The 12148-nt window shown below is 44.9% G+C and overlaps 1 protein-coding gene across 1 annotated transcript in view; it reads right to left on the bottom strand.

The window, feature by feature from the left end:
- Positions 1 to 12148, bottom strand: part of LOC108573827 — a 102430-nt gene that overhangs the window by 36740 nt on the left and 53542 nt on the right. The window lies entirely within an intron of this gene.

Here is a 12148-nt window from a genome sequence, read left to right as displayed (position 1 = left end):
GATCGGAACCTATGTAACTCTCCCCGTTTCACGCCTCTCTTTCTCTTTCTCTTCCGCGCTACGAGCGGAAGAAGGTCACTGGGTATTTCTGGATAGAACAATTTTCCTGGTCTTGCTCAAAGGACGGCGACAGCAGGAAGGCAGGCTTAATTCGACGACGGAATTAGATTCCACTGAGATCGTTTCGAACGGTGGTGCACAGTGTGTCGCGCGAGAAACTACCCAAAAGTGGTGCATTTTGTGCTCTGTTTTTTTATTCGGTTCTTAGGATAATTTGGAAGATAATCGCCTCGCGATATTTCACAAGTATGATCAAGTTTGGCGAGTCGATTTAAACGTTTATCGGATTTTATCAAATTCTAAGATATGGGCATTGATACTTCTTAAATGGCTCTGTTGATTCATAAGAAAGCTGATCTCAACAGTCTTTAGATAGGCAATCGCCTCGCGATATTTCACAAATGTGATCGAGTGCATCGAATTTACAAAATTCCAAGATATAGGCATCGATACTTCTTAACTCTTTGAGGCATAGTGGGGTAAAAAGTGTCCCAACTTTTTAGTACTTAGATATGCACAGTATGATGCTTTTCATCCCACCTTGAAACATTAAGAAAACAAAGCCTGTTTTCACAAATTTCATGCTGAGATTATTTATGTCCCACCTAATAACTGATTATCTCAACATTTTTTTTAAAGCTTTAGTTGTTCTATATCGTAATTCATACCTACTTTGTTACATTTTTTTACCATAAAATTCCTGTGCAACTAGAGTCTGTTTTTGTCTTAAAATTCTGTGCCTCAAAGAGTTAAATGGCTCTGTTAATTCATAAGAAAGCTGGTCTCAACATGAAAATGCAGGAAAGGAAAAATTTATGGACGTAAGGACGTCTACGTTTGTATAGATCTATATATCACTTCTACGAATGATATCATATCCCATATTCTATATATCATAGAAAAGAATGAGAATTGAAAAACACTGCAGAATAGTAGGACAACAATTTTCCAGTTTCCCCCCTTAAAGGGTTGAACATAAAACAGGCGAATCTCCATCAAAACGAACCTGTCGCCTCTCATCCACGCTCACCTATCTCTCCCCACCGTCCTCGTTGCACATGTTTGCGCAATTATTTTTCCACGCGACGTCTCAGCCATCGCGCGTCCTTTAAAAGTTTCGCGAGAATTATTAATGGTATCCGCGGATTTGGACGTGTTCCCCTCCCCGTATAAACATCCGCGATCCGACGATTACGAAAGTATGCGGGGGGAGAACCGCAGATGGTATGCCGTGGAAGCAGCGGCAGAGTAGAGTCTCTATTCTTGGATTGCTCCGGATTCGTGGCGAACAAACCAGAAAGAGAGAAGGAGATCCTCGCGTCCTTCTCGAGGTCCAGTCTCTCCGATTCGCGAGCACACGGTTGGGAAAACACGGGACGAACCGTGGAACCCTGCTATGTCCGTTCGCGTTTAATTCCCGCGGACGCACGGGTGTCCTGTTCCCGTTGCCGCGTCGAAAATTAACGGAAGACACGGCCGTATGGAACTCAGGAAGCGGTGTGCAGTCTCGCGTTGTTGGCTGCCAAGCCAAATCCTCCTATTATTAGCCATTCCGCGCGTTCGCGTATTTATGCCGCGGCTACGGAACCAGCATCTCGAAAATGAAACCCGAAACTGCTCAAGGATACCGTCCTCCACAGACGTCGTCCCGTTTCCTTCGAAACTTGAAGAGATCCAACCCGATCGATCGATCGATTCTCTCCGTTTAGTATAGCACTCGAGGCGGTAGTTAACCAGTTGCACAGAGATTCTAAATAGCCATCGTTCACGTAATATCCTCTCTTCTTGTTTCGCTCGGCTAAATTTGTCGCGTGCACGAGTCCTCTCTAATCGGTTGTGGAACGTTCGAGGGAAGAATTGATGGTCGTCGGAAACGGCCGGTAATCGATTCGAAAGAATAAGTATAAATTACAAAACGGGGTTGAATTAGCGGTGTCTGATGTTCTTGAACGTAACCTTAATGCTCGTGTGTCTTAAATGTCCCACCTTAATGGCTACCAGTTATGATTCCGTTAGGACGTCGTTTTTTCCCCAGTGGATCAGCCGGTGAATAGCACGCGGGACTATATATTCGCCTAAAGTGGTCGTTAAGGAATACCTAACTGTCTCATCCGCGTCGATATATCGTTCTCGTTGCATTTCGTCGTTCCCCGGCGATCGTTGCTCTTCGACCAACTCGGTATTCATAATCACCGTCGTGGGGAACAATAAAAAGCGAAAGGAAAGAGAAAGAAGGCTTGTAATTTGGACAAAAAGACAAAAAAAAAACGAAAAAAGAGAGAGAAAAAAAAACAATTCTACTGCATTTCCCTCGGGCGAAAAAGCAAACTGCTGTCAAGGAAGGAGCTGACAAATTCCAGCGTATCACGGGCGAACGAACGGGTGCACGATTTATAAACAGAGAAAGAGAACGATTCTGGCATAAACCGAGCCGCGCCACGGTAAAATTAGAAAGTGGCCGCCGGTTGAAGCGCAGTGCGCATGCGCCAGTGCTGCGGCGTCCCCCGGCGTGCGCATGCGCGCTCGCCACTTTTTCCACGCCAGACGAGCGGCGCAGAGCGTGATATTTAAAATCGCGCTGGCTGAAAACCTTTTCTGGGCCTGTTCGTCCGTGCCCGTAGAAACTTTTTTTCACGCTGTTTGTCTGTTTAATTTAATCTTCCTCTCTTTGCTCTCTTCTCTACTTCACCCTTCTACTCGCTATCCTTTTCTCTACTTTTATATTCACAATGCTCGCTCGTTCCTCGTACCAGTGAAGTTTCTCGATCTTTTTCTACTCCCTTTTCTCGATCTCTTTCGCTCGCTCCCGCGCATAGGCACACATACGTACGTGTCTACACACATACACATTGTACGAAGGCTCCTCTTTCTCTCTCTCTCTCTCTCGTCCCTCTCTTTGGCCGGCGTTTCTCCGAGGTCGTTCTTCGGGTTCACGACCGGGACTATAGGAGCTGTGATCCCTTCTCTCTTTCTCCCGGATCGCGGCTACTCTCTCGTTTCAACCTCTCTCTATTTTTAGAATGACACACTACCGCGATTCAACGAGCTCCGAACAGAGCGTCGCAGCCGGGAAATCCTCTGCCCAAATGCGGATCGCGAACGAAAGCGACAGCGTCACTTTTCGTTTCGATCAACCTTCCCTCCCTCTCCTTCTTCGATTCCACTCTTCTGCTCGTCTCTCGTGGAATTTTCACCGGTAAAATCTTTTATCCTTTCGTGCATCTCGTCCTTTTCAGACCTCATTTTTCCTCGTCCTTTGTGGACCTCGATTTGTTTATCAATTAATTTTCAACAATTACAAAAGGACAAGTAATATTTAACGCACTTTCCATTACACACGTGACGACGCACGAGACGCTCTCAGTGAGGCAACTGCGACTCGCGCAACGCGAAAAGCGAAGGAAAAGGTTTTCGCTGAACCCATGCGCCATAGGCCGATTATCGACCACGCTCGTTAACCCCTTAACCTATGATTTCTTTTCCGACTATGCGTCTAAGCGTCAGCCATTTTCTGTTTCAGTACTACCGAGGCTAATCTATTACAGATTAATCACATCTAGCAATCCTCAGTGTTACAAATTCTTACTAATACAACCATTCTTCTCACATCTTCGCCAGAATCTCTGTAACGAGTCTGACAGGTTGCTATAAGTTAAGGGGTTAATCGACGGCGCACGTATTAAAGAAATTAAAACAAAAACCAAAAACGCCTAAACGACAAGCTAGCTCATATCCATTCGGCACAATTTTCCAGCGCACTCATTCTGTATGGTACACATATACTATTTTTACGTCTGACGGGGGGAATAGTTCCGAGGGGTGGATAATAGGTGAAATTCACAAGAGGTCGGACCACTCGAAAGAGGTGAAAAGTTAGACAGGAGGGACAGAATTTATGTCACACGGTCCGTGGAAACAATGGCTGGCGGGTTCGCGAGTTCCTCCGTGACGAGAGCACACTTCGGTTGCACCGGGGCAAAGAAGCTCCGAGCTTCTGGCAATTAAACCGCGACTTTACGACGACGACGAGAGAGCACGCGCCTCTGCGAAGGAGAGCCACCCGTCCATACGAAAGCGTAAGGTTCAGCCGTAGATTGCAGTATCATGTAGTATTTGCACAATCATTCTGGACGTGTAGTACGTGCCGGGTGAATGTACGCGAGGGTGTCTCGCGCTTTTGTCTCCGTTCCTGCGCGCCCACTCGCTCTGTCGCAACCGCATTATAATTGCGCCAATTTGCGTAGCCCGCGCTCGCTCTTGATCGAGTTTCCCTTCTGACATGTTTCCTCTTCGCTTCTCCACTGTTCCTTCCTTCGATTATTGAAGATTTCCTTTGGCGATTCTTTCATTGCTTAGTTTCTTCACTCTTCTTTTTCTTCGGTTATTGAAGATTTCCTTCGACGATTCTTTCGTTGATCATTTTTATGCTTTGTATCGTCGATTAGTTGGTGAGAAAAAGGTATCTATTGTGCAATTGTAGGTTGGCTCGGGCGTGTTTGGGTTTGAGACACTGTGAGTGAATTCGAAGGGCGACAATGGCAGGTTTCCCTTGGGAAAATCGAGAGGAAGCTGAGTACTTTAATTATATTTGTGTTTTGTAAATAAAGTTTTAAGAAATTGTGTTTATCAATTAATTTTCAACAATTACAAAAGGACAAGTAATATTTAACGCACTTTCCATTACACACGTGACGACGCACGAGACGCTCTCAGTGAGGCAACTGCGACTCGCGCAACGCGAAAAGCGAAGGAAAAGGTTTTCGCTGAACCCATGCGCCATAGGCCGATTATCGACCACGCTCGTTAACCCCTTAACCTATGATTTCTTTTCCGACTATGCGTCTAAGCGTCAGCCATTTTCTGTTTCAGTACTACCGAGGCTAATCTATTACAGATTAATCACATCTAGCAATCCTCAGTGTTACAAATTCTTACTAATACAACCATTCTTCTCACATCTTCGCCAGAATCTCTGTAACGAGTCTGACAGGTTGCTATAAGTTAAGGGGTTAATCGACGGCGCACGTATTAAAGAAATTAAAACAAAAACCAAAAACGCCTAAACGACAAGCTAGCTCATATCCATTCGGCACAATTTTTCAGCGCACTCATTCTGTATGGTACACATATACTATTTTTACGTCTGACGGGGGGAATAGTTCCGAGGGGCGGATAATAGGTGAAATTCACAAGAGGTCGGACCACTCGAAAGAGGTGAAAAGTTAGACAGGAGGGACAGAATTTATGTCACACGGTCCGTGGAAACAATGGCTGGCGGGTTCGCGAGTTCCTCCGTGACGAGAGCACACTTCGGTTGCACCGGGGCAAAGAAGCTCCGAGCTTCTGGCAATTAAACCGCGACTTTACGACGACGACGAGAGAGCACGCGCCTCTGCGAAGGAGAGCCACCCGTCCATACGAAAGCGTAAGGTTCAGCCGTAGATTGCAGTATCATGTAGTATTTGCACAATCATTCTGGACGTGTAGTACGTGCCGGGTGAATGTACGCGAGGGTGTCTCGCGCTTTTGTCTCCGTTCCTGCGCGCCCACTCGCTCTGTCGCAACCGCATTATAATTGCGCCAATTTGCGTAGCCCGCGCTCGCTCTTGATCGAGTTTCCCTTCTGACATGTTTCCTCTTCGCTTCTCCACTGTTCCTTCCTTCGATTATTGAAGATTTCCTTTGGCGATTCTTTCATTGCTTAGTTTCTTCACTCTTCTTTTTCTTCGGTTATTGAAGATTTCCTTCGACGATTCTTTCGTTGATCATTTTTATGCTTTGTATCGTCGATTAGTTGGTGAGAAAAAGGTATCTATTGTGCAATTGTAGGTTGGCTCGGGCGTGTTTGGGTTTGAGACACTGTGAGTGAATTCGAAGGGTGACAATGGCAGGTTTCCCTTGGGAAAATCGAGAGGAAGCTGAGTACTTTAATTATATTTGTGTTTTGTAAATAAAGTTTTAAGAAATTGTGAAGGCAAACTGTGAAAATGGGGAATTCAGTCCCTGGAAAATCATTCGAGAGGAAACTGAGTATTTTAATTTTATTTATATTTTACAACTAAAGTCTTAAGAAACAGTGAATTTTTCCTTGGGAAAGTCAATCCCAAAGGAATCGTTCGAGAGGAAACTGCCCACTTTAACTATATTTATATTTCAGAATTAGTCTTAAAAAACTGTGAATGCAAAGTGTGAAAATAGAAATTTTCCCTTGGAAAAGTCATTCGAGGTGAAACTGACCACTTTAACTATATTTATATTTTACAACTAAAGTCTCAAGAAACTGTGACTGTGTATGAATGCAAAGTGCGAAAACGGGAATTTTCCTTGGAAAACTCAGTCCCAAAGGAATCTCGCCGTGAGAAAACTGACCATTTCAACTACGTTTATATTTTCCAACAAAAGTGTGTCGACACCGTCGTTAATAACCAAATCTCTTACAGGTTAACCAGGTCTAAACTAGTACGAACTGTAAATGGACAAATCTAGTTACACATTTCATCAGATGCCGCCTCTTATCGAAGTAACACTGCCAATTCTACACCCATAAAGCTTGGACGTTGATTAATCGGTGTACTATTTCTAAAAGCAGCCCATAGAGATTTCAATTGGCCATGTTCCTGCACACTATCAACCATCGTTTAGGATCAACACAGAACGTATCCGCCTCTCTTTCTCTCGAGAAGTTGCGAACACCGGTGTGTGTCCCAAGTGGAATTGGAACGATTCGATTGGAACATGGGGCATAATTCCCGGAAACAGATTTATGTGGTTCTCGACCCGTGGCCATCGTGTGCCACCGGTGGATTCTATTTCGAGTCGGAGAGTTTCCTGCGAGAAAACCAGGCTCGAGATACACGAAGAACCTCGCGCGCTTATTCACGCGCGAAAGGCAGATACAAACGTGTTTACGTATGCATACATGTGTGTGTATGTATGTGAACATGAATCGAGGAAGTGAAGTTTCCATTATCGATTACGTCTTCCCTAGTCAGAGACTCAGGTGCGGTCCGCGTGCGGTTATAAATCCGTGGAACAGACTCGCGGACATCGGTAATCGATCCCTTTCACTCGCCACATCAATTCACGTTACATAAATTCATCGATTAACGAGCGTTAATTGGGTCTCGTTTGCTTGGCCCCCTTTTTAACCGAGGAGGGGACAAAAAAAAAAGCTGCTTTCTTTTCCGTTGAAAAATCACCAACGTCGGCTCTTTAACACGATCAATTTGTAATCTACACGGTGTTCCGTGTATTTTTCATACCGTGTAGGTAATTAAATCGCGTTCGAACGACATTAACGAAACGTCGCCACTTGGAATTAGTCTCGACTGATTATTTATAGCACGGATAAACCCTATCTCTCAACGAAGCGAAGGAACTCTAAAATTCGAGGGAAGCTCTCCAGTCAGAAAACCGAGGCTCCCATTGAAAGAGCAATGGAGTGTCGAGGTCATCGCTGCCAGCAAAAGGAACAAACTTTTGCCGCGAGGCGCAGAGACGAAGAGAGAAGAGAGATGAGAGAGAAAGGGAGAGAAGGGAGGAACAAAAGGCGAGGCCCGACTCGGAAGGAAAGCCGGTTAAGTGTGCGGTAAAAGTGCGACGCCGCGTTTAATTTCGTCTTTCCTCGCGCCGAAAATATTCGCGCCACTTTCCGCGCCGGCATAGCTTCGCGGCTAACAGGGATTCCTACGGGGGACTGGTGTCGGTTACCTAATTATAGTTGCATAGAAATCTGTAAGGGGACACCGCGAGACATACAGGCCGCGCCTTGCTCTCCTGCAACTCGGGTTGCAGTGAAAACGTGCGCGAGCGCGCATGCGCTTACGCACGCGGAAGATTCTTTGCGTGCATGCGAGGCCCCTTCGTGGCTTCCGGATATACCGAACGCGTTCGCCGCACAGTTTCCCTAACTTTTCACTTTTGTCACCTATATTCTCTTTCGCTCGTTCAAGCTTCTCTCCTTTCCAGTGATTTTAATGCCAGAAAAGTCCAGATAAATTGGAACATCGTCGATTCACATTTTTTTTAAGTTTTCCTGAACGAGAGAACTTCAGCTTTCTCATGTGTATTTAACACGAATTAATTAATTACACATTCTCCACTATTGTTCGCAACTTCTTTCCAACGTTCTCATGATTTTTCATCCCGAAGGGCCAGTTTTGTGTGGTAGCTTTAGAACCACGATCAAATACGCCAGAGATGCTAATTTTTGTTAACGCAACAGTCCATAGTTTTTCAGCAGAGAATCTTTTTATTATTAACACGGAATAAAGAAATTCACACTAAACTAAAGAAAGAAGACAAAAGCTATAATAGGCTAGATACGCAAATGTTACGAATTTCGTTCAATAAGAAGCGCAAACTTACGGTCCAAACTAGGGCTATCACTTTTAACCGCGTATCTGAGATACCCGGGTATTCGAGTACCCATGAGATACCCGGGTAGATGAAAATAACACGAGTACTCGAATATGTACATAAAACAGTCGAAATCTCGGTGGCCAGTACCGCTGGTGGTCCCCCGGGCAAACAAATGCGGATCGGTCGCGACAGCGATGCAACGATGTCGACGTGGCAAAGTGCACCTGTACCCTACACAATATTGTTTTGAAACCTCTGCCGAAACAGTCGAGGAATAATAGATATCCACTCTCAGCTGTCTCGTCTCGTGAGATACCCGGATAATTTCTGTTTACCCGGGTACTTTCTGATTACCCGAGTATCTCTTAAGTAACAGCTCTAGTCCAAACTGACGAAAATTTTGCTCAGATCCCAAAGATTCTACTATTTTCCCAGACGATAGAGTTGTCTAAGGATCGGTAGCGTTACAGACAGAAAGGTCGATTTACGTTTTCTATTTTCTTCCCCATCGGCGCTCCTGTCACAATGGTCACCGTAAGAACGTCTCCGAATCGTAACTCTCTAGTTTCAAATGACTGGTGTCTACTCGAAAACAGCTGGAAAGCTTGCTTTCCACGTTCGCATGACAAATGGTACCTCTGAAGCGACGATCTTTTGGCTCATCTCCATCCGTTCGATATTTTCTACCTCAACCTCTCCCCTCCCACTTTCTATCGTTCTTTCTCATCTTCGCTCCGATACTCCTGTCACCGATGAAACCTCATCGACGCGGTATTTCCAATCCTCGAATAATAATTCAGCGGAGAAAGAGAGATACGGATTGGAGAAACACGCGGCACGTTCCCATGGACAGGTTTATCGTCCAAGATATTATTCATGTTCACCGAGACAGAGGATTATTTGGAGAACGCTCAGATTTCTATAAAACCGATGGGAAAGCTCGTTTCGAAGTGCTCGCCGGAGTAACGAAAACCGTCTGGCGACCGTTCAACTATTCACGGAATGGAGAAACGTTTAGGGCAGCGTGTAAAAATGGCGCGAGGAATGTAAACGACGATATTTTCCATACGAACCGACGGATAAACACCCGGTTGCCCGAGATCGTTCCAACAGACAGGTGCGAATCACGGTGAAGTGAGTCATTTTTCTGGAATACAGGTGGCTTTCGTCTCGATATCAAATCTTTATTCGTTTTTCACCATGCTGAAACTTTGCTCTTTCTTCTTGAAAAAATACAGCTGACTCTCGTTCCAATATCAAATTTTCTTCCATTTTTTTCTTCTATTTTTCATCGCGTTGAAACTTTTCTCTTTCTTCGTTAAAAAAATACAGGTGATTCTCATCCCAATATAAAATATTTTTCATTTTTTTTTCTATTTTTCACCGCGTTGAAACTAACGAAGAAAGCTTCGTTAAAAAAATACAGGTGATTCTCATCCCAATATAAAATATTTTTCATTTTTTTTTCTATTTTTCACCACGTTGAAACTTTGCTCTTCCTTCTTGAAAAAGTACAGCTGACTCTCGTCACTGTATCAAATTTTTTTTCTATTTTTCATCACGTCGACATTTTTGCTCTTTCTTCGTTAACACTAAACTGTAGCTATCGGCACTTTAGTACTGATTTTTATCGTAGCCGGTCAAATGACCAAATTATGAAATAAAAACGTTAAAAAATGCTAGAAATAGTTTCTTCGTGTCCTTCTTTTTGGCAAGCTGCGTGCAGTCGTTGGTGGACTACGTGCCACAAAACTAGAATAAAACCAGGGAGACGTTAATGAAGACGAAACGTTGTTTCGCAGAAGCGTGACAAATTTATCCCGCGTCCACGCCGTTCGTTATCGTGATTAATAATCGCGCAACAACGATCGCGGAACGTGATGCGTGCTACCGAGAAGAGAGGACAACAGCGTCGTTCGACAATTGCCCTGGCAGACAGCCGATGTCAAGCCTTACAAGATTCCTCTGTATTGCTTCTAAAGGGTCAGCAAACCGCGTTTTAACGAGAACGAAATTGAAGAAATCTCGCTGAACGTTTCAGCCGAGAACTTTCCTTTTACTTTTCCTCGATAATTCCACCTTAGTCCGAAACTTCCAATCGAATTCCACAGTGGATCGTGGAAAACACGGATCGGCTGGCTCTGACGAACAAGAGAAGTTCGCAGCGGTGGAATTCTAAACGTGGACGGAGATTGAGAAACTTCCAGATATTTTTCCCTTGGTAAACAAACACATTCGAATTACCTTTCCTCTTCCCATCGAGCCACCTTTTGATACGTAAATTTCGTTCGACCACCTCGCGCCGTATTTGCATTTAATGGACTACGGTCCGTATTTTTTTTGTCGATCCCCAGCCATAGCGAGATTGGATCCTTTTGCTCGGGAGAAACCACCGCAACGTATACGCGAATAAAAATGCAAAGAGTGGCGAGCTAATGCTCGAATTACAATTAAAAAGCGAACTTCTCGATCTTCGTGATATTGGCATTAATTTCGTTTATACGGCACGATCGTCTCTTCTCCCCCTTCTCGAGCTGGTGTACCAATATCTTGGTACGCCGAGGAGATTCTCTTTGGAACCGCAAGAGGTACCAGGTAACCGCAATTAACAGGCCAATCGACTCGATTTCGCTTTCCACGCCTTCTTCTTCCTCTGCCTCCGTCAATCCCGCGCGATCTCGCGTGTTCCTTTCTGTCCTTCGAACTTGAAACCTCATAACTCCGCATTCTTCCATGTTCAGCGTGTACGCATCTTTCTCGAATTTCCAATGGAGAACGCCGTTTCAGAGGAGTGTGAGTAGTAATAAGAGCGATCGAGTCGGGTGTTCTTGTTTTCTATGAAAAAGGACGACGGGGAATGATCCATCGGATCACGGTGGTGAATCGGAGTGTCACTCGATGGCCCATGGTGGGTCATTCAGTCTTTTTTGTCATCCACGTTGGAATGATCCCAAAATCGGTGGATTACGTGGGAAAATCAGAGCGAAATTCACGAAACGCTCGCTACTCGAATGACCCATCGGAGAAGTCGGTCACGTGGAAAAATTAGAGCGTCACTCGATGACCCATGGTGGGTCACTCTGTCTATTCAGTATTTTCTGTCAACCACGTTGGAATGATCCCCAAATCGGTGATTCACAGTGGGTCACGTGTGAAAATCGGAGCATCCCTCGATGACCCATGGTGGGTCACTCTGTCTATTCAATATTTTCTGTCATCCACGTTGAAGCGATCCCCAAATCGGCGGTTCACAGTAGATCACGGTGGTAAATCAGAGCATCGCTCAATGACCCATAGTGGGTCACGGTGTTGACTCAATTTTTCTTGTCATCCGCGTTGAAATGACCCAACGGATGGCTCACGTTGGCAACTCGGAACATTCCTCGACAACCCACTATAGGTCACATTGGAAAATCAGAACATCCCTCGATGACCCACGGTGGGTCACACCCTCTACTCACAATTTCTTCTCATCCACGTTGAAACGATCCCCAAATCGGTGTTTCACAATGGGTCACGTTGGTAAATCAGAGCATCCCACGGTGACCCACGGTGGGTCACTCCCTCTAATCACAATTTTTTCTCATCCACGTCAAAACGACCTCCCAATCGACTATTCACCAAATCCTCAACCTGTCAAGAACCCTTGAATCCCCATTTTCCAAAGAATTCCTTCATTTTTCCAGGAGCAGCTCCGCACAGAACGCTGTCTCTAAAAGAGTCCTAC

Source organism: Habropoda laboriosa, unplaced genomic scaffold (assembly GCF_001263275.1).
Source record: "Habropoda laboriosa isolate 0110345459 unplaced genomic scaffold, ASM126327v1 scaffold111, whole genome shotgun sequence".
NCBI classification, from domain to species: Eukaryota; Metazoa; Arthropoda; class Insecta; order Hymenoptera; family Apidae; genus Habropoda; species Habropoda laboriosa.
The sequence above is the reverse complement of the archived record's forward strand: the minus strand, read 5'-3'. Positions and strand labels throughout refer to the sequence as shown.